We start from the raw sequence: 27665 nt of genomic DNA, 5'->3' as shown, positions 1-27665 counted from the left end.
ATTTTTTTTTTTTTTTTTTTTTTTTTTTTTTTTTTTTCTTTTGATTATTGAAATGGCAGTGCTCCAGATACTTTTTGGAATTTTGGATATTGCATCTTGCTGAATAGCTTATATTTTTCTCCTGAGAATTGGACAATTCATACAATCTAGAGAGTTTGGTTTTCTTGTTTTGTTTTGTACATGTGTGTTTTATTTAGACTATTTTTTAAAAAGAACCAGAATTATTTTTCTTATTTTAGTCCTGATGTCCAATTACAAAAAGTTCAAGGGCAATTTGTGAGGGAACAGAGATTATTTTTTGGCTTCTAAACTTCACCTTGAATAGAGAAAATAAATAGTCTGGACACTGTCCTGGACACACACACACACACAAAACAAATGTTAAAAGATGGCTTGCATGCTTGAATTGGTTATTGTTTGAAGGAAGCCTTTTTTTTTCTGCTTTCTGACTTGCACTGGAACAGAAAGAAAGAAAGTGATATATCCATTCAAAACATATATCCATCCAACAGATGCTTCATGAACAGTGACAATCTGTGAAGGGCTTCATTAACGAAGAAATTCAAATTCTTGAAAGGAAGCAAACTTGAATGTTACCCTGAAAAACAATAAGAATATGTATAATTAGAAAACTCAAGAACACTTTAAAGCGATCAGATCCAATATGATCAAGGAAGTGCAAATTCACATGCAAAAGTATAGCTGTAGCAAAAGAAAAAAATGCAGAATAGTGAAAAAGAAAAAAAGATGGCAATGTTTGCAACAGCAGGAAGTTAGGTCAGGATAGTCCTGAAGTTCTGTCTCTATATTTATGCATATGTTATACTCAAACAATATTTGCACTTACCTTTATCAATATGCAGAAAATATATTAACATTCATGTGCATATATGTATACGCAAATACATTGTCCTTGTCTATTTTTACTTATCCCAGTAATTTCCCTTCTTATATTCTATTTTTTGAAGACTAACTCTGAAATTTGTTGTGTGTATAATCCATTAACTTTGATTTAGAACTCCTAAGATCAAATTCAAATGAAAAGCAAAACTAAAACACCTTCAAAAGTAAAAGAAAAAAAAAATAACTTTGGAATTTTTACTGAAAGAGTTGCTGGATGTTTGGCAAAGGTGGGTGTGTCACTCTGCAGTTAAGCTTTATTTCACATTCTTTTTAATATCTGGTAAATTCTATTGGACTGAAGACAGTTTTTAAATTATAGCAAAACATAATGTCTGTTTGGTCCTTCTTTGTAACAATTCTGAAGCAGACATTTAGATTATTACAGATTAGGTTTTTGTAAAAAGAATAAAATAAACATCAGTGGCAAATAGTTTTCAGTGCATTGCTCAGAGGTCTGTAGTTTGCCCTAAAAAGCAGGTTCAGGAACTTCATTAAAATCTTTTATCTCCCATCGATCTAAGAATCACAAATTAAAGAATGTCTGTGCTTTTTATTTGTATTCAGAATTTCTTCATATTCTACAGCCACAGGCTTGAAGTCCTTAGGAAGTGTAATCTCGTTATATGTCCTTTGTCCTTTATGATAAAAGATGATTAAAAGAAATTGGTATTACAGTTAAGAAAGCTAAATTACTTAAGAAATCTAAAAGGCTAATAGCATCTTCTAAACAGTTGCTGATATAATAATTCCAACATGATCATAATCACTTTGTGTTGTGTTAAATGTCTTCCTGCCAATTAAGCAGTCATTTCCAGACATGATAAGATACCTGAACTGGGCCAATGGTGTCGTGGTTGTTGTATTTTTGTTGGTATGCATGTCTCTTATACTGTCTGCTAGAGAGAGCCCTCATATGAGATTCTTTGGAATAAACAGAGGATGAGATAAATCAGTTTTTGTTTTGTTTTGTTTATATATGTTTTGTTTATATATATATATATATATATTTATTGATTTTTTCAGTATGAACATAACATTGATTTCCCTAGTCACCATCTCAGATTCCTTTTAGGAAATGCAAATAAAATAAGAACTTCACTGAATTTCTGGACGTTTTACAAAGATATCTTTACTTTCGCAGTCCTATCATCTTTACTAGCAGCTTAGAATGTTGGCAGAATAGTCTGTGAATTAGACATAGTTGGCAAACAAAGTTTTGCATAAGTTTAAATAGTTAAGTCTGTCATGCTTTAAGGTGTATCAGTTTCTGTAGCCGATGCCATGCAAGGGAATTATGTGTTTGTTTCAGTACCTTAAAGCCTATGCCTCCTTACTTGGGTCAACAGTAGGAAAGCTTAAGCAAAAGTCTTGAGCAAGTCTGAAACAAATGCCTCTGGATCCATGGCAAGATGTTTAAATCTTTCTGATTCTGTGGCCTGTAACAGGCAGCATCCTACTATAATCTCCATTCTGCTACAGGTCACAGATGTGATTTGCTCATACCATGTTGGTGTTCTTGCTCTGTTTTTGTTTATTCTGTAGCTGTTCAGCACGTTACTTGGTGGGCAGCATGGATGTTCCTGCCTGCACTCTTCAGACCTTTCTGCCTCAGGCAGAATCTGGACTGGAGCCTGCTGCAAGAACTGATCCAGCAGAACAAAATGTGGTCATTAGTCACCAGTCTCAGGTTAGACTGGGAAATTACTCTTGCTTGTAACTCACCCAAAGAGCACCTTCCAGGACAGTTGAAGGAAGAAGGTATGGGAGAAGGAGAGGTGCCTATGAAACTATATTACCCTTGTTCACTCTTAAACAGCAATTTAATTAATTTGATTGCAGTGTCAAGACTGTCCTTTGAAGTCTTCTGTGTTACTAAGCAGTGAAAGGAAGACTGAAAGGGACTAGGAAGAGATACTGGTGTCTGTTAAACAGTTCTTAATATAAAGGTAATTCCTGGACAGCTAACGTGCACACACCAGCTCTAAGCTGCAAGAAGGTTGAAGCAGAGGTACTCCATCAGCTGAGCTGTGGGGTATTCTGGATCTGGTAGATAAAAGTGGTGCCTAAGACTACTTGTATTTTAGCTTCCCATCCCACAGTGAAATGGAAGAATTACAAGGGAACCATTGTTTTTTCTGGCTCACAAACAGCTTCTTGAGCTCCCTATCCACCAACGTCTTTGCCGTATGAAGTGTGTATTATATGAAGTTCTTGGCTTTATGATGTGTCATGTAGAATTAGAAAGGTTGGCTATTTCTAGCCTATGGCATTTGCAGACATTTGAAGGTGTCTATTTACTGATTCATTTCAGTAAAAATGCAGTTATCGGATCAAAAACTTGGTTTCTTCCTTGTTTATTGATCCAGAAATAGACTATGAAGACAAAACTATTGTTTTATGAAGGAGATCTAAAATTAATGACAATATTATAGATGCGATTTACTTTACCAGTTTTGTCCTACTGTTACACGTTTTATTTAGTTATGTGAAGACCAAAACAGCACTAGAGTATAATTGTTCATAATTATTTCTAAACTAGTAAAAATAAATTATTTTTTGACATTTAAAACCATCATCTTTGATTTCCTCAAGTCTTTGTTATATACTATGAGATCCTTTACCCCAGCAATAGGATTCTGTCCTCCAGATTTTTGCTGTTGTTTTGGGTTCTTTTATGTTCTGTGCCACATAATTGTTGGAACTTAGATAAAGACTTTGAGAAGTTTGGAGTTCTGGCTTGACCACAAAAAAAATCTATTTCATTTTTTCCCTCTTCTAGCTAGACATAAAGATCTTATATAAGAATATGTTAACTTTGGCAGAAATGCACAGTAGTTGAAGTAATCCGTGATGTCATCATATTATTATGTAAGTTTATAAGCTTCAGTTATTTTGTACAATTTTTGGTTCTTCTAGAAATTCTACAAGCTGTTACTAACAGATACTTTAACTTGCCATCATGTCTGTCAACTAGCAATAGTTTCTAGATGCACTAAGTGTAGCCAATGTACAATTATGGTAAGATTCAGAATAAATTATTTGTTTTCTGATACTTCCATGCACCATGCAACTACTACATAATAAAAATGTGAAAAAGGAGCTTGGTCAAGGATTCAGAATCTTTTTTTTTTTTTTTTTTTTTTTTTTTTTTTTTTTTCCCTGATAGCTCACCTGTCATTTTAATAGGCTGCTGTTAAGTAAGGAAAAACAATTCTTCCCTTTGACTGAGAGAGGTCAGGAACAGAATAATTAATATTTTATGATGAAACTTTCTTAAAGGTTTTGTTGTAAGAAAGGCAAAAAAACATCTGTAGCTACAGAACAAAGTATAAGTCAGTTCCTGTCTAAACTCTCTGATGATCTATCCACAGTTGATCTGTTGAAGGGACTAGAAAGCAGAAAATAATACCAACATTAAAAATTGCTACTCAAAAAAAAAAAAAAATTGGCACCAAGTTTTCTTAGGCAGCTTGCCAGTATCCTGATTCAGTGTTTATGGGAACATCTTGAAATCACTCCCAAATTAATGACTATATCTTCCATCACTCCAGTCTGATGTCTGAACATGAGGAGAAATAAACAATAGTTAATGATCTGGAAGCTGCTGGCAGTTACAGTATTAGTTCTGGTTCTTATTTTCACTTACTAACAGCAAACTGTTCTGATCAGATGTTTATCTTTGAAAAACATATGCAATGGAAAATTGCACCTCAGATTGCTATCCATTTCACAGCCTCTTTCACTGGGCCAGGTTCACACAGAACAAAACGATATCATTTTGATTTCACAGCTAACAGCCTTTAAGATTAAAAGGTTTTCTTTAAAATAGTTTTTTTTTTTTTTTTCCCTTATTTTTTTTTTTTTTTTTTTTTCTTTTTTTTTTTCTTTTTTTTTATGTCCTGTTGAAAGACCCCAGGCACCTGAACATGTTGTACTGTGGGGTTTCCTTGCTAACTCAGCAAAAGATATATTGTGTTAAGATTCATGATTTTACATTGAGTATGCATATGCGATATGAAAGGCTTCGGTGGCATTAGCTGTAAAGGCACAACTGACTTTTTAATTTTGTCCCTACTGTTTATTTGTGAATGAAGATATTATTTTGTGGGGAAGTGTCCTTTTTTTTTTTCTTTCTTTCTTTCTTTTTTCTTTTTTACAAGCTTTTGCAGTAGGTAATTGTATGCTGAGTTAAGATTCATGTGATAGATTGCACAATCATGGTAAATGTTTTCAAAGTCAGTTCTGGATTCTAACATTGGAACCAAATCTCTCCAGGTCCCTTAGCAGCTTCATAGGCTCACATGTTTCTGCAGTGCTTTTTATTTTTGCAAAGGAATATTTTCTTAGCAACTGGGGATATAACACTGGAAGGGTGCCTTGACTCCTCAAGCATAGGGCACAGCATTGTATAAACCCTTTATTATACTTACAGCACTGCCTTTAGAGAGTTTCTTCTCCTTTCTTGCCTCCAATACCAAGAAAAATCATTAATTCCACTGTACATAAATTAAGCAGCTTTTTCTAATATTCTTTTTACCAAGCAGAGGGAGTGTGAGAGAGGTGTGCTTCATGTTGTCACCCCTCTTCAGAATACATACTTTTAGTCCTTGACAAAAGACCTAGGATAATGCAAATCAGCATTAAAATCAGATTATGCAGAGTATTGTAAAAGTCTTATCTGAAGGTACCCCAGCAATTCATTTCAGCATTTCTCTTCTAGTGTCCCTTTATTTTGACCTACATTACTAGGAGACTAGGAGTCATGGTTGTGTGATATTGGGAAAATATAATAGTATATGTTTTTTCATGTTGCTGTAATATTTGTGATATCAGTGTGGTGTCTTATATAAGTTCTATTAGTCTTAATTTGGGTTGATGTAAAATGCATCATTGTACTGTGTAATTTAGACTTCTTTGGCTAAGACTGATAAAAATCTTCATTGCATTAGGATATCTCAGAAAGAGCAGTCAGGCATTGGAATGGGTTGCCCAGGGAGGTGGTGGAGTCACCGTCCCTGGGGGTGTTTAAGGAAAAGTTGGACGTGATGCTTAGGGTCATAGTTTAGTGGGTGATACTGGTAGTAGGGTGACGGTTGGACCAGATGGTCTTAGAGGTATTTTCCAACCTTAATTCTATGGTTCTGCGATCTTCAGTGAGGTGGGAAATGGGATCTTCTCCCATGCACCAAGTGATAAAATGAGGGGAAATGGCCTCAAGTTGCACCAGGGGAGGTTGGATATTAGGATAAACTTCATTACTGAAAGGGTTGTGCGGCATAGGAACAGGCTGCACAGGGAAGAGGTTGAGTCACCGTCCCTGGAGGTCTTCAAGAAATGTAGATTTAGAACTCAGCAGCATGTTTTGGTGGTTGACTTCAGTATTCGGTTAGAGATTGGACTAGATGATCTTAGAGGTCTTTTCCAACCTGAATGATTCTATGACTCTATGATCTTAGCTTCTTATATACTTTTCAATAGTAAATATCTTCAGTGGTTTTCCTTCTAATTGTTCTCATTGCAGGTCTTAATTCTTCTCCAAGAACTATTACTATTTTTCTGTCTATGTTATGAGGCACTATGAGTCTGATGATTGGCTTCAAACCCTGGTAAGGTGGTGGAAGAAATTGCTAAGTGATTTAGTGAAATGTGATTTTTTGTTGTCTTGATTCTTTTTTGCTTCTTTGCACACTGTTTCCTGAAATTTGTGTTTTAGCTGTCATCTTCAATTTCTGATTTCTTAGCTTGAGACCCCTTACAGAGGTCTTGCTTGCCAACATTGCTAATGACCTCCCAAGCCATTTTCAGTTCAGAATTTCAGAACTGTCGCATGCAGTGTGCGTAGTCCCACAAGAAAATGCAGGCTATTCACAGAAGGCTTCTGAAGTAACAAAATATATATATATAAAAGTAGCTGCTGAATTTTGGGTGAACATATATTATTAAATCTTACTCAAAATGCAGCCTAGGAAATAAAAAGAGTTCTGCTGGGAACACAAATTTGGCCATTGTGTGCTGAGTGTGGGTGTAAATATACCCTATGTGGATTCATAGAAATGATTTTTTTTTTTTTTTGTCAGCTGAATGAATGTAAATCTTAATGTGAAAGTAACTAGCCTGGACCTACACATAAATGAAAAATGTCACTTTTTAAGAAAGCTTTCTTATGACTACTTCAATAAAAATGAAATTAAGTTTTCAACTATTACAGTTTTAGGTATTGAGAAATGCTCATGAAATTAGGGCTGCTTGCCAGACCACAAAGACATTTCCTATTCTACAGTTCTGTCTGTATTAGAGAAGAAGCAAGATGTAGCCAGACCTGCAGCTGAATTTAAAAGAGAACTTGTTTTGAGTTTTGGCAAATTCAAGGTAGTCTCAATCCACCAGTCCCATTTTGCACCTCTGCATTTTCTGGTATCTTGTGGTTTAAACCAATAGAGTAGGTACTCTATAGATGGCCTCTAAAGGAAGAAATACTGTATTTTATAGCCATAAGTACATCAGAGTCTGTGTGCAATTCTGTTCTTTCATCTAGAGTACTTTTATCAAATTTATCCATTTATGCTTAGAACTAAATTTGGCAATAATCACAAAGGCAATTGTGAAACTGCAGTTTGCTGGTTAACTCCTTTAAGACAGCCACAGGAGACAAACATTTCTTATGAAATCACTTTCCAGGCTTGTATGCATTCCTTTTACCCTTTACTAAAAAGATTTATAGTAAAGGGTATTCAAGGCATGAAAGCAAGGTATCCTGCTCTGGAGCTACTGTTGTCCATATAATCTTTTACCTGATTTTGCACCAGCAGTTATTTCTAGTTTATCCAGCTGCAAATAAGTACACATAGGTATTCAGCAATTGGTGGAGGCGGGAATAAGAGGCAAAGATACCTGGATATAAGGATATAATGCTATGTTGTGTATTACTAACACCATAAAATGATCTGCCGTAGCTGATCTAGTTTCTTGGCTTTGAGTAGAACTAGATCTTTCACCTTTTTTTTTTTTTTTTTTAATGAATAATTAAGTCCATTTAAAAGTGCTCAAAGTTAGATATCCACATTTGAAAACCTGAGTTGGTGTCCCATATGAAGTGACAACCTAATAATACAGATACAATAGAAATGCTCTGATTATGGCCAAGATATGATTTATAATTTATATCATAAAAATATTTCTATATGTTTATATATATGATATGAACATAAATATAATATTTGTAACATATTTGTGATATGAGAATATATATATATTTGTAGATAAAAATATGTAGTAAGTATGAATATGATGCATGTTGAAGGAAAAAAGCTCAGAGAAGTCCCCAAAACAATAATTTACAAACAATAGTGAATTTCAAATGTAGAATACTGCTACTCCTTCTCAACCTCTTCCTATGCTTGCTAAAACTTTGTATTTCCCACTTATTAGACAGAAGCTGGAAGTCTAGACAAACTAAACACAATTTACAAATAAGAAACAAATGTGCTTTAGCTTGCAGAAACGATAGGTGCTATTGGTAGTATGTGATATATAGAAGTTTGCCAGTGTTACTTTTGGTTTTAATGAAATATCTATGTGCTAATATATTCTACCTTTTGATGACCATAATGGGAGGTCTGTTCACAATTAGAATATTAAACTTCTTAAAGCTTCAGTAGAAATAACTGTTTCAGTTATGACAGCAAAATCTTAATTGAAGAGTTAAAGTTTAACAATAATTAAAAATCAAGGACAAATTGTAGCCTATTGAAAGAGAAACCTATTTTCATTTCCTGATAACTAGAAACTGTACTTGGATACAAGATCAGTGGACAAATAAAGGCAAACACCAACCCACCCATTTCATAATATGACTCTAGAAATATCATATAAATTAGGCAAATACTCGTGGATTTTAAAAGAGAAGTGACTGGTATGTATCCTCTACTTGGATGTTCTGCCTAACACAGGTGAACCAAGCACATGAAATAGCTGATGCAAGGAGCATAGACCTTATGTTTAGGTTGTGACACATCTATAAAATGCTAAACCTTGTTTTCAAATAATGGTTGGTGAACTTTCTGCTGTGCAGCTTTAGATAGATTTTTAAATACCCATGTGTTTAAATGTGTGCCTTGTTACTGGTTTTGGTTTGACCATTGGATCCTGATTGGTTCTTTCTCTGCTGGCTGCAGAGCTGTGAACTATTAGAAATTTCCTCTTTGCAGATATTAACCACTTTGGTGTTTTGACTTTGTGTATGCTTTGTGATTTTGATAGTGCCAGAGTGCCCCCCACCTACTAGGCTGCTTTATTGCTCTAAACACTCAAGAAGTATTCACCAGTCACCTCTGCATTCTCTGCTGACAAGCAGCTTTCAGGAAAACTTTGAATGCTGTTAATAGGGAATACCTTTAACTTTTACAAGATCTGCTTCAATTTGGCTGTAAATATCCCACTCCATATTAAAATAGCACAAGAAACTGCAAACATTAAAGAGATTTTTTTGTATCAACCAATTTTCCCAGTGTATAATTATGCAATTATTTAAGTAATAAAGTTTTAAGCTGGTACACGCCTGTTACTTCCTTATACTTTTTCTACTAAAACAAAATGGCCTTAAGCAATTCACTTTGTTTTATATTCACTGCATTTCCCAGAATAATTAAAGCTTAGTCATTCTTTATAATGTCACACAGGTAGGAACATAGGCCTGGTTTACAATTACAAAGGTAGAGCCAGATAGTCTTCAGTCTACTTTTGTAAGAGTAGCAAGTTCTCAACAAAGTTCTTGACTTTCTGTATTACATAATAGAAGAAATAAAAAATTCAGTACCAGAATATCTGAAGTCAGATTCATAGTTGTATATATATAAAAAAGTAACTCCCCTAAATATGGTACAAAAATGAGACTGCACCATCTAAACAGCTGGGCCTACGCGTTGGAGATGACTTTCTACCATGTAAACAGTATTATACCACCTACCATTAAGAAAGGCCAAGACAGATTAACAGGGACTTTATTTATTTATTTATTTATTTATTTTAAATTCACCTGTTTTATGATACCAGAGTTTTAAAATATTAGTTGGTGTTTGCAAGCAATGCATGAATATCCACTGTAGGCTTTGCACCAATGGGTCTAGATCTACTTGAATGAAGCTTAGTGCAAGACTTTAGTTCACTCATGTCCAACAGATAGCTTTCCAGTTTCATTTTATTTTTTTTTCCTCTAGATTCTGGTAACATTCTTTCAGGATTCTCTCTTACATTGTACAACTATCTTGCAGCTTATCTAGTATGATCTATGTCACTTAGAAAATGTTCCTTTCATCTGGGAACTCATAATATTCAGTCAGTGTGTGCCATTCATAACTAAATAGTCTCTGCTCTTTATTGTTCCCTTAATTAATAATTGTTGATTGGTTTGACTTGCTGCACATTGTTGCCAGGCGTGATCAAAGAAAAACCAAGATTAATCTGCTAAACTAGATGTCAGATTAGTAAATTCCTCTGTGCTATTACAAAGAATTTTTCTCCCCCAGTAAAAGCATGTCAGCGGATGATGGCTTGGCTATACCTCCGACAGGTCAGTCCAAAGGTCAGTCCCTGCAAACATGCACTCATTGATGTAATAAAGTGTGATGACTCATTTATATCCAGTTTATATCTCCAAACACTCTTTTCATGAATGTTCATCAGGTAATGGTGAGAAAAAGATAATTTACTTTGATTGCTCCTGAATACAGCTGAAGGAAGAATTTATAGCCTATCATGTTGTGAATACATATGTTTTTTTTCTGAGGTCAGTAGTGGAATCAATCAGTGTAAGTCAGAGAGCAGTGTTGTGTGTGTCTTTTCATCAGCTAGTGCATCTCCTCTGTTTCTGTAACCCTGTTAGTCAGGGATTAATTGACAACAAGGAGGATGAGGCTTCAACTTAGAAGAGTAATGAATAAGTAGTAGGCTGAAGATTCAACCAGAAACCTGAAAAAAAGTAACTAAACTACTTGTATTTAATACCTTGTCCTTTTTCTCCATTCATAATTTATATATTCTGAAAGGGACCAAAAAAAAAAAAAAAAAGGCAAATAAACAAAACAAAAAACACATTAGCAAAAGACAAAAACACAGTATCACACATAAGTATTTTATAAACCTCTCCTGTGCTGCAACACTCTTGGAGACCCTTAGTTTCTCCCCATCTTCTACAAGAGCAACTTGCAGTCTGGGATTGTCACACCCTGCTAGATAACAAGGCTAGATTTCAGCTGTTGATGATCCTGTGGTGCAAGCTGTTTTCATCTTCCTAGGCATGCTACAAATCCTTCTTTTCTCTGTCTGCCACTTCATTAGCCACTGCAGTTTTGGTGTTCAGCTCTCAGCCAGAAAGCACAGAGTATGAGGTTTAACACAGGCCTTCTGCTTAATAGCTAAAAGATGTTTCAATGAATCTCCTGTTCTCATCCTTTCTTTCATTGGTACCATCTGCATCCTAGTGCTGGAAGCTATTGGTTGAGATGAAGGACTGAAATCATTACTCCCAGTGACTTAGAAGCCCAGTCAACCCACTACGTCTTTCTTTCACCTATGAAATGCTTTTTTCTCCAGAAATACTCTTTTAGCAGAAGCTAAACAAACATGTTTAAAGTCTGCTCGCTAGTCCATTTCTTTTGTCCCTTTTTGACCATGGATCAACAGGAGGTTCTCTATTTTTCCCTATTCCCCAGTGCAGAATGGCTTTTGTGGCAGCGTTGAAATGTGTGTCTTCCTGTGGCAGGTATACCTCTGCCACAAAGCTTATGTGTTTCCCTGTTCTTTCTCCCAAAGATCTTCTTGCTTGTATTACTTTTCCAAGTTCTTATCCAAGCACAAAAACTTCTATAGTTGTTCCTCCAATTTGCTACTGTCAATTTTACAGACTTTGTGGTATCTTTTGAGCTAATGAATTACATCCATATTCATTTCTGAGAGCTTAAAACCTCTTACCTAATTTTGCTTAAGTTTAGGAAATTATTATTATTATCTTCAGCTGGGTGCTTCAGTTTCATACCGTTACTGCCCCCAGTAGTCAGGATAAGCAGTGACCTCTCTGATATTTTTATTTAAGAGAACTAGTAATCGCATGCAGTTATCAGTGTTTTAAAAATATTTTCAGACATCATTTGTGACCACCATATCTTTTTTGAGGTGGTTGGTGTTTAGTTAGGGAAAACTTTTACTGATTATATGTATGACTGAATATTTGAAACGTCCCTTTGTTCTTCCCTAATTGCTTTTGCTATTAGCTCATCATATACAGTCAACAGATTAGATATCGTTAATACTTCTACTAAATGATCAAAAATGTTTACATTTTAGTTCAAAGGTAAAGGAAGCAAAACTGTTATCTTGGAATCCGTCCTACTGCACACCTCAGTTTCCTTGTTGTTATTCCCATTATTTCCATGTTGTTATTTATTTTTCCTCCTTCTCATTGAGGAATTTCTGGATATGCTCATTTTTGCAGTTTAATTGGCTTTCTACTATTAATAAAAGATTTTTTTTTTTTTTTCCAGAACATCAGAGAAGGCAATGGATTAATGAAGGGTCAAAATGCATAAAACATATAAAACTTTTATTGGTAGGGGGTGGATGGCTCAGGCTGATATTGAAAGAATGTCATAATTGGAAAAAATGGAAGAGAAATTACAACTTTTTAATATTTTTAATTTATGGCAAAGTTATTTAATTAGAAATGTTTCTCAACAGTTGGTGATTCTCTTCTGGCAGAAATCTGTTTGTTTTCTGTTTGTTTTATGTCAGTCCGTAGTGCACAACACTATTAGAAGATTTAGATTATTCTAAAATTGGGAAAAGAACAGTATCATCTCCTGATTTATGTTTTTACAGGCCACGGTTTTTCCACAGACCGTAGTACTTAAATACTCTAAGGATAGTATATGGTTTCCTGTAAATCTGCAAACTGAACTGGGGTCGTTTTGCACCTGAACTTTTCCATGCATGTCAGCAGATTGCTGTAATTTCCTTAAGACAAAAGAAAAAGCAGAGCAGCTGAAAATAATTAATATTGAACTTGACACATCAAAAATGTAATTTGTCACTTGTGATTAAAGCCTTTATCTTTAGTTCTATTTTTATATCCATCATGGGTCTCCCATAGCTATCATTAGGCTCCACATGGTTGGAGTTAGTCTGACCTTTGATCCATCACCGTAGACAAAGGGATCTGTTGCTAAATTGGAGCTCAAGCTAGTCAGCAACTGTAGAGATCAACAAATGTGAGCTTGGCTAATAATAATAAAGATTAGCTTAGCTACTCTGATTAATTTTAAAGTTTGTGTGGTTAATATAAGAGCTGATCTGCAACAGAAAGATTAGATTTGTGACAAAATTAAACATCAAACACTTGGGGTTGGAACTAGATAATCTTTAAGGTCCCTTCCAACCTGAGCCACTCTATTATTAAGAATTCACATTGTGGTATTTTGATCTTCTGTGAAAAGTAAAGATGGTGGAAGTGATACATTTTCAGTATATGCATATGCTAGACAGCTGAGAAGAGAGTACTCGTTTTGTAAACTCTCTATTCTTTCTCACTTGCTCTGAAGCTTTCAATTTATTTATTTTTTCTGGCTGGCACAGATAGTGGGAGCTAATTTTCTAAGCACAAGGAACTGAAATGTTTGACATGTCATTGTCCTACCACCACGCTTCCCTCTTGCTTACCATTATAAACCCCTTCTGTCAAACTGTGTATAAACTGAAGCAAAACATAAAATATGATAAATGATGTTTCCAGCGAAGTCTTTTTTTCAGTACAGGCATGTGTAGCTGAAAGCCACCAATATTTTTACAGGTGACTCTTAAGTGGTGTTTCTTCAGAAGGAACCATTATTTAATTCACCGCTTTGTCACATAAAGGCTCAGACTGCAGTAGCAAGTCACAATGCTAGCTATTTAAAATAATTTTGGTATTCGGGTAAGCCCAGACTATACATTCTGTGTTGCAGCTTATTGTGTATGTGATATGAATTTCTATTTCATGACCCTGTGAGTTTACTGAATATGTTCTGCCACTTTTAAAAAAAATACAGTCCTAAGCCAAGTTTTAGCTTAGTCTCTGTTAAGTAAAACTCCCTTGTGAATAGGGTGAAGACTATTAGATTTGTAGTCCCATTATTAAGTATTTTTGTGGTAACAGCTTCATTATTCTGAAGTCATTAACAGACTTCTCCTTTTCTTGCAAGTAATTGTGAGTTAAAGTCATTACTTTAGGCATCTACATTTTGATTAACAACATCTGATCATAAATAGCTTGCAGTTACTGAAAGTAGGAGAAATAGTTAGAAGAGAGTTATTTTCCAGAAGACCAAATTCCTCTCTTACTCTGGCTTCAGCAAACACCTCCATGTATGAAATAATGTTTAATGCAAAAATATTGATGACTAAACATATGAAACTTAGCAATGAAAGACTGAAAGCAGTGAAGCACCATTGTTTCCTTGATGTGCTTAAACACAGGTGCTATTTTTCAGCACTTACCCATGCATTGAGCCATACAGCTTGTGCTTTGCTGTGACGTATGGTTGTTCAGCTAAGTTGTACCTCCCACCAGCATGGATCTAAGGACATTGGACTATATCACCATGTCCTTTGACTCTAACATATAAAAACTAATTTACTCTTGTTCTAGGTTCATTTTGATAGTTCCTATACATGTCTATTCCCTAGGGGTCAGTGTTGGGGCCCATCCTCTTTAATATTGTTATTGATGATTTGGATGGGGGAATTGAGTGTACCCTCAGTAAGTCTGCAGATGACACCAAGTTGGGGGGAGATGTTGGAGGGCAGGAAGGCCCTGCAGAGGAACATGAACAGGATGGTTTGATGGGCAGAGGCTAATGGGATGAGGTTCAACATCACAAAATGCCAGGTCCTGCGCTTTGGCCACAACAACCACAACAACCCCATGCAGCTTGGGGCAGTGTAGCTGAAAAGCTGTGCAGAGGAAAAGAATCTGAGGATGCTGACTGATGCTCACCTGAACACAAGCTGGCAGTGTGCTCAGGTGAAGAAGCCAAGAAAGCCAACAGCATCCTGGCTTGCATCAGGAATAGAGTAGCCAGCAGGAACAGGGAGGAGATGGTTCCCCAGTACTCTGCTCTGGTGAGGCTGCACCTCAAGTACTGTGTTCAGTTTTGGGCCCCTTAGTAGAAGAAGAACATTGAGGCCCTGGAGCATGTCTAGAGAAGAGCTACAAAGCTAGTGAAGGGCCGAAACACAAGTCCTGTGAGGAGCAGCTGAGGGAACTGGGGGTATTTAGTCTGGAGAAGAGGAGGTTCAGGGAAGACCTTATTGTTCTCTAAAACTACCTGAAAGGAAGTTGTGTGGAGTTGAGGGTCAGCCTCTTCTTGGAGATAAGTAGCAACAGGACTAGAGATAATGGCCTCAAGTTGCACCAAGGGAAGTTCAGATTGTAAGTTAGGAGAAATGTCTTCTCAGAAAGAGTGGTTAGACATTGGAATGGATTGCCCAGGGAGGTAGTGGAGTCACCATCCCTGGAGGTGTTTAAGGAAAGGAGGGATGTTTTACTTAGGGATATGGTTTAATGGGTGATATTGGTGGTTGGGTGATGGTTGGACCAGATGGTCATGGAGGTCTTTTCCAACCTTAACAATTCTATGATGATTATATGTAATTTGTCTGATTAATGTGAATCTTCAATTCTTCTTGTTCAAAAGGCATACATATAGCTTTGATACATGAAAAAGTTCTGTGACCTTTAGATTTTTATTTATTTTTATGATTTGCTGAGTCTGTATATATATGGCATCACCTGCCTTTTTTTTCTTTCTTATATACTATTTTATCTGGGAACATTGCCTTGAGCTCATTAATTCATAAGTCAATATTTCTACCACTATTTCTTTTATCAAGCCAAATAACTTGGAATGACTTCTTAAAGTCTAGTTTAATCTTCTGACTTTCCAAAGAAGTTTAGTGGAAATTCAAAGGGCAAGGAGGGCAAGGAATGCAGGTTTCTGGCACATCATAGTACCGTGACAGCACTTTAAATTAATATTAGTAAATTTGATCAAAATCCTATAGGATCAAGCATCAACTTCAGTAGGCCAAGCTTTTCCTACTAGTCTCCCCCCAGCCTTCACAAAATCATAGGATTTCTTCAGTAATGATCTTGCACTTTATGCTTGTAGAAGTACTGTTTTTTAGCCATTTCTGAACAAAACCAAGCCATAGAAGAGTAATAGAGAAATATTATGACATGGGAGAATTTCTCCTTCTGTAGTGAAAATACTGAATACTGTCCATCTGGAAGCATTAAGACTTCTTCAGTATCAGACCTTAATCCCATCCCATCTCACTTGTTTGCCATACTACAGCTGTCCTGTTTTTTTTTTTTTTTTTTTTTTTTTTTTTTTTTTTTTGCCTCTTTGGGAAAAATTAGTAATGTTAATAGATATTTGAAAAAATGTGATTGCTCACCACAGAAATTTTTATTAATCATGTCTTTTAAATCAGGTGTTTTTATAAATCACATTTCATCTTTACATCCTCCCTCCTCTTACAAAACAAACAGACTAAACCCAATTACACAGTTATCTCTGTTGCATATTGGGTATTTTAATGTTTTGCCCTTGTACTCTCTAATGTGTAGTAGTTAGATAGAACCCAGATAACTCCATTTCCCTATTTATTTTACACATATTTTCATTAAAGCTAAGGATACTTCAGTATCTTCAGATACAGTATCTCAGTACTTTTTATACTTTTTTTTTAGGTCCTCTGCTGAGCCTGTTCCCTGCTTCTGTGACATCAATTCTGACATCAGAAAGTAAATTTGAGAAAGAAGGTACTATTTAATATTTTATTACTATCTGAGAGATGATGTCGTGTTTTTTTTTTTTTTTTTACCATTTTTAAGAAATAAGGCTTAAGCAAGATATTAATGAGAAAAAGGTTCAACTAAAAAGATGATAGAGGATATACTTGTTTTCCATTCCAGTTTCACCAATATCAGATTTTATACAAAGATATATGCCACATTTTTCAGTCATTAAACTTACAGATACAAAAAATATATGCAGAGAAACCTATAATTAACATTAAAGCCAGCTTAAGCATTTTCTTTTGCAATTTTCATATTATTATTCAGATATAAAAGGAAGTCAAAATGAAAATGAATCTAAATGTTTCCATCGGAAAACACATTGTCCTTTTTTTTTTTTGATGTTATTAACATAATTGTTCCCACTGAAGGAAAATTCCTTTAGAAAAATATATATATGTATTTTCTAAACAGTAAAGTATGAAGTTTTCTCTCATAACCAGCACAATTTGTTTGAACTCACATATGGTTACACTTCGCTTGTGTAAATGTTCTTAACACTTACTCAGCTTTGGAAGTGTGATTCCAGTTTCATACCAATAAAACTGATCATTGCCCACTGGTGAATTTTAAAATGGACACATTTTAATTCAATTCATTTTGTTCTCTTCTCATGGCAGTACAAATTTCACCATTTTGTTCCTTTTACACCTGGAAGGAGGGTGTTAATACGATTCTTTGGCAAATGGTCTCACTAGCTAAAAACAATTTATGTTTTCACAGTGGAATTGCCAAAGTTATAAAATCAAATAGGCGTGTCAGTCTGGAAATAGTTAAATTAGCCATATACTGGAGTACTTCATAGCAGAATCAAGAATAAAGTGTTCTTCCAGTTAAGTCACTTGTTGTCTTACAGCTATCTGCTTTCACTGCAGTAGGATTAAAGTTGACTGGTCATCAGTGACTGGTGGCTGCCAGTTTTAGTACCTTTATGCAGCAGTACAGGCCCTGGAAGATGCTTCTCAGTGGCTGCACTTTCAAAGTCCACTTGGTGCTGTCACGTTATTCCTCTGGGCTCACAGATAACCAGGGTGCTGCCAGGCACTGTCCTGCTCAGGTAGTTCTGCCACTGACTCTCATGAGCTCTTTGCACATCTAAAGGGAGAATGTGGTTTTCAGATCCTGAATCCAGTTTTGAATGCTCTTATTGACTGAGGAGAGAAGGAGAATTCGAAGAAGTGTACTGAGAGATTTCATGGTGTTTGACATTTGTACTGCATCTTACAAAGATAATTGTTGTAAGTGCTTGTTTAAATGCTCTTTCCAGAACAGGCTGAGGAGAGCTTGTAGTTGAACATCACCATTAATGAAAAAGACATCAAAACATGGCTTACCCTCTCCCCTCCTATTTCCTTCATTTCTCCTTTTATTTTATTTTATTTATTGGGGGGGAGGGGGGGAAGGGGGGGAGGGACAACAACTACAAATAGTTTTGTTTGTTTTCATTACAAAATTACAGAACAAAACTTTAATTATACAGTTTGTACAGAAAGTAATTAAGAGACTAAATGTTTTTCTCTTGCTAGCTGAATAGTTATGTCTTGTCTGGGGAAACACCAGTTGCAATGCACATTTGTGTAGGAGGTTAAATCTGGTGTCAGTGGTTTGTAATTTACAGTTACAATGTTCTATGGCAGTTACAGTGCCATTAAAAAAAATGCTGTAAACCTCTCAGTAGGTTTGGGTGCATTTTAAACGTCCTCAGAAGCAAAACATCAGGTTCTAACATTTTGTGTGTGGCTGAAAGCTCCTCAGAAAAACAATAACAATTAGTTCCAAGACTGTTTGTTATAAAGAGATTAAAAATATTTAATTTACTCTCCTATTAACAAGTTCCAGTCTTCAACCTTGAGGTTGAATTGTACTGATACAGGAGGACAAATATTCTAAAAGTGTCAGTCAACCTAAAAGGTGGGGTTTGCTCAGACTCCTGCAAGATTATTATGGGGTTTTTGCAGTTTCATGGAAGCTCTTTGTTAAAGATTGACCCTGATTCATGTAAAGGAAAAAGTATCCTTTGTCACTTGGGTATTTGTTCTTGTTTATACATTCAGTGAAAACATTCACAGCAGTAAATGGAGGGTAAAAAGAATAAAAAAATGCATGAGTGCTTCTTGTGACAATAAAACACACTGCTGCTAGTAGGCGTCTTAATTACAGCAAGTTCTGACCTGACCAAACTATTCTGGCAATAAAATGCAGAAGAGGATCCAATGCTCTTCCAAATTGGGAATTGTAGGTTTTGTTCTATTTATTTTCATTTTTATTAGGTGTTCATTTTTACATGGAAATCTCTTCTTTGCATGAGCAGTTGCTCATTTCGAGCCTTCTGGAGTTCCCAGGTAGCTGCTGCAGGGCATGCTCCACAGCAGTAAGCATGCTGAGCTTACCTAACTTTGTCTTGGCTTCTAGTACAGCAGAGGCATCCCTAAACTTTCTGGAGAACGCAGAGGGGTGGGGTGGGAGGGGATGGAGAAGACATACAAAATTCACTAAATGGAACTAGGTGAAGGGCTGTATAAACTGATATTCAAAAAGCTGAGAGGGGTCTGCCTTTTACCTTTCCTCATTTTATGGTTTTGGTTTTGGTACCTATTTCTGTGTTGTGGATGGACACCTCCGTCAGATAAGCTCCATCATGTAAAACTGATGTATTTATTTTCCACCTCTTTTAAGTCTATTTTATTTCTGATATAGCTAGAAATCCTCACAGTCTTGAGACAACGTAGTCCAGATAAAGTTTTGAAGATGTGTGTTGTTATCATGAGCGAAAATGTCTGGTGACTAGGAATGTGGAATAATTGTAGTTACTATTGCTGCTTAAGGACTGGGACAGAAAGCAGGTGAATGTGTCTGGGCATAGAGTGTTCTTCCCCTCATAGTGAATTAAAATTTCTACCCTGGAATGTTAGTCTAACCTATTCCTTCTGCTAAATTAACCTGTAGTACACAAGGCTTAATCAAGATTTTCATCTTCCTATAAAGTCTAGGCTGAATTCCCCCAAATTAATTTGTCATTTAAAGTGAGAAAAAAGAACAGCTTTTTGAGGAACTAGACAACAAACAAAGTCATAATATTCTTCTTATCACCTTCAGATGAGAAATGGAATCAGCTAAAAGTAATAGCTTTTACTCTAAATGGGAAAATAAGATTGTCATGTCAATAAGATTTTTTTGGATGCATAGACATTCAAAATTACAGTGGCTTCACATATAAGACAAGTATTATTTAAGATGGTGTAAATCATTGCCTTTTGAATAGAGCATTTTTCTTCCGGTTTGACAGTAAATTAGGAACAATAGGGATGTTTGTCTTTAACTCACTCAGTAAAGCAGCATTTGTCTCAACAAGTTTGTCAGTTGATTCATGGTTTCAGACGAGTAGTGGAAGGAACAATTACCATTCACCACAAAAAAAACAAACATATAGAATAGGTAGATGGCAATTTTGCTGGAGTTTGCAGCAAGGTAAAATAGAAAGCAAAATAGGAAATAAAACATGGAAATCCCCAAAACTGAAGCCAGAAATTCAGAGAAGAGTAAGCATGCATCATTCACATGAAAATGTATTTTTGCAGCCATGTATTTTTCAGAGAGATGTCGCTGTAGAGCTTTTATTTGTTATTCTAATTTTATTCCATTGTGGCTTTATGGTGTTTGTAAAGGAGCACAGATGAAAGAAAAACAAAAACAAGGTTTCCTCAGGAAGTGGCTTCTTTCTCTCATATAGAGGTTTCCCGCCACCCCACATTTTGATTCTGTTTGTGATGAAGCTTCAGTATTTGTGATTGAAGGAGAAAATGATAAGTGAGTCAGAAGCAGTGGAAAGATTGAGGGTGTTCTTACTGGAGACTCCTTTTAAAAGGAATGTGAGAAGGGAAATCCCAGTCTCTGTCAATGACAAAACTACTGACTTTATTAAGATAAGGATAGCACCTTGTAGATGGGAATGAAAAGTTAGGGAAGACAGAGACAAGAGAGTCTCATGTGACCCGAGGGAATGGAAGATTATGAGAGAGAGAAATAACCTTCACAGGGTGCTGATTTTTAATAAGAGATGAGGAAGTAGAAAGCATTTGAGTCACAGGTTTTCTGTGTTTTTCAGTTTGAAAAACTGTAGCCAGACATATTATTATTTTTTCTTTAAGTAAATAGTGCTTAAAAACAATATTAAACAACCAATGAACTGGAAAAACATACGAGGGGGGAGGGGAGAAAAAAAGTTTTAAGTTCAATTTTATTTTTTGTAACACTCATTCAGAATAAAAGCAGGCATAAATTTAGACATGGCATATATAAATGTAAGACATATTCAATTCAAATTGATCTTAAAAATGCAAAAGAAGACTTATTTACCAATCCTTATAGCTGATAAAGATACGTGGAGTGAATGACATTAATTATATTCAGCCTCAATCTTTTATCGATAGTTTCAGGAATCAGATCTTTCTGGGTGAGTGACAGAGCCTTAGAATAACCTGGTAACAAATTAGAATTTCTGTTTCCAAAAAACTTCTGGAGGTTCCTCACTGGAAATATTCCAAAATACCTTAAAGTAAACATAAATGATCCAGATGACTCCTCACCTTACTTTCTCAAAGTTGTCAGGTGCAGATAATAAAGGTATGATGATTTAGGGGTGTTTTCTCCTGCCTGTGTGTCACTTGTTATCTTTAATGTTCTAAACTGATGGTCTTACAAAAGAAACTCTTTTCTGAAAGGATATTCAGAACAGTTACTGAAATTCAGTTATGTTCCTTTTGCCTACTACCAAATGGGAAAATTTACCTAATGTATATGTAGACTAAGAGTTTCTTCTGCTTAGTTTAAGTCTGTGGCTTGTTTTTGCTATCTGCTTATTGGTATTTTTACATTATGATACCATGTCATGTTATTGAACACTTCCTCTTTGGTTTTGCTTGGGACAAAGCACATTTTAATCTTTTCTATAGTTCTGATTTGTTCTTCATTCTTTCAGAACCTATGCAAAATAGAACATTTCATCAGGAATCATTATGAATCAATTCTCATTTATTTACATTTGCCCACCATTGAAAAATCATTGCCCATGTCTGTCAGAGGAAACAGTATATGGCCTCTGCATTGCATGACATACTACAAAACATGATATACCATTATTATTTACTGCAATAAAAGCAAGTATGTCCTGGCATTGGTACTCTCTCAGATCAAAAGCTATGGCTTCATGTTTTCTTAAGAAAACTTAGAAATCATGTTTCAGAACTCATGAGATACAGTAGCACTCACTGTTTTTCTTGGATAGTAAAGTTCCAGATAAATAGCTCATGAATCAGTAGTTAGAAGTTTTACTTACTAGTGTTTATTAATTCCTATGCTATTTATCCACTCATATGTGGCCCAGGAAGAGCAATTACAACTTAAGTGCACCAATCTTCTGAGCTACCGAGCCATTTTACATTTGCTTGTCTAAACAAAAGGCTATAAAGCATAAAAAGTAGTTTAACAAATTTCTGCATTAAATTGCCATTCTGAAATCTCACAACCACTGAAAACTCTACTGCCTACACATAAGAACAACCAAGCAATAGTTTCTTTTTCCGTGACTATTGTTTGGTCATAAAAGACAGGATCCAAAGGGTATGAGCCTTTATATATGACTGCCTTGAAGAACTATGAATAGAAAACATTGAGAATTTTCTTCAAATTGGCACAAAACATTCTATTGACTTAAGTAAGGTTATAGCAAGTTAAACACTGGAATTTTCAGAAAAATGTGCTGATCAGTGAACCTATCAAAAAAGGATTTACATAAATGCTGTTCTCTCAAGATAATAGTAGTAAATAACGCACTTATAGGGTGGCTATCTTTAAAAAATTATGTCACTCCATATATAATGATAATGAACTGTTAGAAAACCTCATGCTCACTCTAAAGTTTGGATAAGCATTCAGACCTCAACCTTCATGTTATTTTACCTATTTTAGACAGGAATATACAGGAAGACTTTATGTTCAGCTTCTAATAATTTCTATTAAACACATGCTTCTGTACCTGCATTATAACTTCAGAGACACTTTCGTGGAATCGTCATAGAATCACAGAATGGTTGGGTTGGAAGGTGATTTTGAAAAACCTGCAGGAAACTATAGTATACTGTGAATATATTGATTGATCTCTATACATACTTTCTTATTGAAAGATTTTCCAAATAAAAATGCTTTATTATACCATAATAAATAATATTACTAAGTCTGAATCCTACAAACAAGTCAGCACACAAGAAACTTCACTGACATGAATGAATAAAACTTCACTAACTTCACTGGTGCACATATTTTTGAAACTCATGAGACTTTCATTTAATGAATATCTTCATGTTCTGGAGGTGATTCAGAACAAAAAAATCTGACAGTGAATTTTTGTATTAGAGTAGTTAGGAATATATTTGTAATTAATGAATTTGCATGAAAAATACTTTTTCCTTCTTGAGCTTTCATTAATCAATTTTCCCCATTTTTCATTAATTATTCCACTTCCAGTTGCTTTTCCACACCCCCTGTTCTAAGGGAAAGGTTCTGAAGAACTGAAGACTAGAACAAAGAATAGCAATGGTGCCTTAACTTCTGTTTATGTTTCAGGAACCAGTTTTAAAGTGAGAGAATACTACGATATGCAGATAAGAAAGAGCTTTCTTCCAGTGGGGAAAGCCTCTAGACCATGCTAGAAGTGAATACAAATCTCTACTTCATGAACATATTGAGTCCAGGTGTGAGCTTGATCCTTCCCCTCTTGTGGGTCATATGAGTTTCTCACACTGTTTGAACTTGCAGAGTGGTTGTCACCAAACTATTACTCCTGATTATTTCAGAGGCCAGTCATTATCCAGGCTGAAAAACTTCCTATTTGTAACTTGCCCAGAATCACAGCTAAGTGATAACATTGCTGTCATATAACACTAGTAAAATTTATGTGACTGTTCTCAGTGATAAACAATAAATAGCAACCTCTTTGTAGTAGTCTGAGCTCTACTTTATGTGGAATTTCCAATTTCCTTTTAAAAGCCTATAAGACATCCCTCAGGTGCTTTTGAAGGAGTTCTGTTAGGTAGAAGATGGGTTTTAGAAACGTTAATATAACAGAAAACAAAGTAATCCACATAATTTTTATTTTTATTTTTATTTTTTTTTTTAACATCAGCATATGAAATAGCTCCTCTGACTGGTTTTTTCCCTGGAACATCACAAAAATAATTTATTAAAATACTATGGGGCAGACTTTACTACGCTGTTTTGTGGTATGCTAGAGGAAAGCCCCAAGACTTCTTTGCCACCCCGCTTCAGGACCTTGGTCAGGATTTTATGTCTGTGGTTTTGCTACTTCTGTAGCTTTTGGAGGTGGTTCTATACTTGCTGTTACTCAGATGTAATGTTTCAGCTAATCATCCTGTGAGTACTTATCTGCTTATTAGATAGAAAGTTAAGATATGCATACCTTTATATCTAAATAGTCTGCCAGAACCTCCTTCAGTGGAAGTGTAAATATCTTAAGTTTAGAGTGGTATTTGTGCAGTATGCCTGAATATTCAATTAGACCTTCTATATAGCAAACTAACAGTTTTAGATTAGCATAGGCTATAGCTAGGAGAACTCATTATTCTTATACACTGTAACATTACATAGGTACAGTATGATTAAATAAAGAAATTCACCTCATTATTTAGTTCCCAGATAGCCACAGATTTGTGGCTCATTTCAATATGCCTAATGTCATAGAAATAAGAGCTTTTGAATAAAATGGCATTGCAATTTAGATAAAGGAAAGAAAGTGAGGCAAAACGTTATGCAGAATGTAAATAAGCCATCTCCCTCTCTCTTTTTTTTTTTTTTTTCAGAATTACTCTGCTCCTCCCTAGCTCTAAATCTGATCAATGCAAGGAACTCATGAACAATGTTCTCTGTATTCCTACCTGAAGTAGGCTGTTCCATACCTGACAGTGCTTTCACATTTTCCAATATTATTTTGAAAAAATATTGGTTTTCTTTGTCTTTCTGTTCAGCAGATAGATTAATAAGGGAAACATGCTGGACCTTGAAAGAAAGAGTTTCTATAACATAAGATTAAGCCTTGACCCCTCTAGTACATTTATGATAAACTTCTGATAATTTTGCCTAGTGTTTTAAACCTTTGACTTTCAAAATTAATTAATTAAAATTAATTAAACAAATGTCATCAAACTCTTTCTTTTGGACAGTATGTTCTTCACATAATGCTGTAGGAAATACTTTTTTTTTTTTTTTTTTTTTTGGTGAGGAGGACTTTGATGTCGCTGCACAATCTTTCTTCCTCCCTTTAGGTTTATGTTCTGTTTTAAAATGATAGTAGATAATTTTTCTATCAGAAGTACATCTCAGTCCCTCATTCTTCAAAACAAGTAATTCCCCAGGGTTATATTTAAAAATAATCACCACAATATCTTACAACTTCAGAGGGCAGAAAACATTTGTTCCTTTTCAAATTGTTTACCATTGTATCTAACAGCTGTTAAAAAGTCTTAGTTTTTAATGGAAATACCTTGTCAGCTTAGGGAGTCTACCAGCTAAAGATAGTCAATGAACTTTTTAGCTCAGAGTTTTGTTTTAGATTCTCAAATACCGCCAAGTATTTGCCAAGGACTGCCATCCCTCTCTGCTATCAGTAGCCTGGGAGTAGTCGGTGTGCTGAATGGAACAGGCTGTAACAAGCCAAGGTGCTGATGATACATGCTGCCCATTCATTTTAAGGTCAGGCTCAGTGACAAGCAACATGGTGAGATTCAGTCATGTATCCACGACTGAAATAAAATATCTTCTAGTTCTGAAGAGGACTTGTGTGTGTTTTTTTGCATTTTTGTTTGTTACTGCAAATCAGTTTGAACCTTTTTGCCATTGAGAATGGTAAAATTTTGTCACTTGGAAGTTAGTTTCGTAGGAAAGCAGAGGCTGTATGTTGTGCCAGAAAATAACTGAATTATCAGGCATAGCAGACAATATCAAGTGTAGCAGATGGAAGTTGCCCTTACTTCAGAGCATCTCATCATGGTAAACCTAGTTTTGAAATTCCTATTCCTTTTGAAAGGGCAGCAGGTTTTGCTATCACCTATGACAATTACCTTCTCTGCAAACATACTGAAGCAGAAAGCTTCAAAGTAAGACTGGAGCTGTGAGAAGTAGGTAAATTCCAGATAGCATCTGATTGTCATTTACATAAGAAATAAACATATTGTAAAAAGACAGACTGAAAAAATAATCTGCTACATAGCCACAGACTGAAATCCTTGAAGTAAATAAAGGAAGTACCAAATTTCAAGCTAACTTTATCCTTCTCCAATGGCAGTTTACTCTAATACTGCACATGCATTCTGTGGAGCAAACATATTCCTCTGCGAGTGTTATGTGTTCAAGATATTCAGGAAGGTTTTTTCAGTATCTATGGAAATAATTATGTTTTTCGACCTCAGTTGTGCCAGGCACAGCATGTTCTGCACTCCCAGTAGACTCAGCACCTTGCAGTATCAGGCTCCTTAATGATATGCCTTTCTATCTTGGCAGAACTTCTCACTGAACATGACTAGCCTGCGGTACGCTGGACGTCACAGTTGTCAGCCAGTCAGCACACTCTGACCACAGGGACTAAATAGTGGCTAGTTGAGCATTTCTGCTTTAAAACCACATGGTTCCTAATGCCTCACCCAAAGGATAATTTCAGTAATATTTATCTTGAGTGCTCCCTGCAATTATGTATTTGGAGTGCATCTTATTTTGCTTGTGAGCTGATCTAGAATATACCATATCGACTAAAAAATTCCACATTCATAGACCAGCTCTTGTCCTTTGAGAAGGATATGTTTTTAACATTTCAATATGTCATATCCAGTAATTGCATCTACCTGTTTTAATCAAGGAAATGTAATTGTGCTTTAACAAATTAAGGAAGTACCATTACCATGTTTTCCTTCTTGAATTTGCAATTACAAAATCATAGCAGTATTTTTTTCTAATGAAAATGTTAACTCATTCTAAAGTTGTCCCACAAATTAAGAATGTTTAATTATTTCCTTAGATCTTCCCTTTTTAAAATTAAATATTTTAAAACAGTTAAGATCTGTAAAAAGCCAAATGGCTGTAGCTGCTATTTGGTAACTAACATTTGCATCTCTCTATGCACTGATTATTATCAGACCATCAGTAGATCTAATACAAGTAACATGGTTCAAATAGCTTTCTGGACTTTTATTTATTTGCCTTAATAACAGCTTGTACTAAATTTCACTGAAGGAATTAAAAAAAAAAAAAAAGTCATGATGATCAATTTGTTTAGCTGCTAATAACAATAAAGTATTTAAAATGTTCCTGTATATTTAAAATTTTTATGCAGAGCTCCACTGAACATTTGCTTAGCGCCATTCATACTCCTTCTCTGCAGAGTGCACACACTAACTACTTGAGACAAACTTTTGCTTGTTTTGAAGCTGCCTCTGTTCCCAAATAAATATTTATACTGGCAGTTACCCCATTTGTTTACCAGTCATTCACAGATTGGACTGCATTTGGAGAATTAATTGCCTTACATAAAGATGCTGTTTATTCTTTGACAGCATGTTTCTGCATTGCCCCTGTAGATGGCATTTCTAAAAACAATTCCAGATGGAAGATATTCCTGTATTCTCCAATTGCTTTAAAAATAGAAGCCCCTGTGTGATTCACAGGGATCTCTATGTGCACCTCTGAGTTGACCTGAGCTATAAACACTTTATAAATAAAGCATGTTGAAACAGTAGATATTTTTCCCCCTCAATTGTCTTACTGGTTTTCTTTCTTTCCTTTTTTTTTTTTTTTTTTTTTTTTTTTTTGT

At 35.3% G+C, this 27665-nt stretch overlaps 1 long non-coding RNA gene across 12 annotated transcripts in view; it reads left to right on the top strand.

Moving 5' to 3' along the window:
* Window positions 1-27665, top strand: part of LOC118164310 — a 370599-nt gene that overhangs the window by 127798 nt on the left and 215136 nt on the right. For 11 of the 12 annotated variants that reach the window (XR_004749432.1, XR_004749431.1, XR_004749424.1 and 8 more), the window contains exon 3: window positions 16685-16756. This is a non-coding gene — a long non-coding RNA (uncharacterized LOC118164310). The remainder of the gene's footprint in view (window positions 1-16684; window positions 16757-27665) is intronic. The other variant, XR_004749429.1, reaches the window with a different exon arrangement.

The sequence above is a fragment of the Oxyura jamaicensis genome, chromosome 3 (assembly GCF_011077185.1).
Source record: "Oxyura jamaicensis isolate SHBP4307 breed ruddy duck chromosome 3, BPBGC_Ojam_1.0, whole genome shotgun sequence".
In the NCBI taxonomy this organism is placed as follows: domain Eukaryota; kingdom Metazoa; phylum Chordata; class Aves; order Anseriformes; family Anatidae; genus Oxyura; species Oxyura jamaicensis.
The sequence above is the reverse complement of the archived record's forward strand: the minus strand, read 5'-3'. Positions and strand labels throughout refer to the sequence as shown.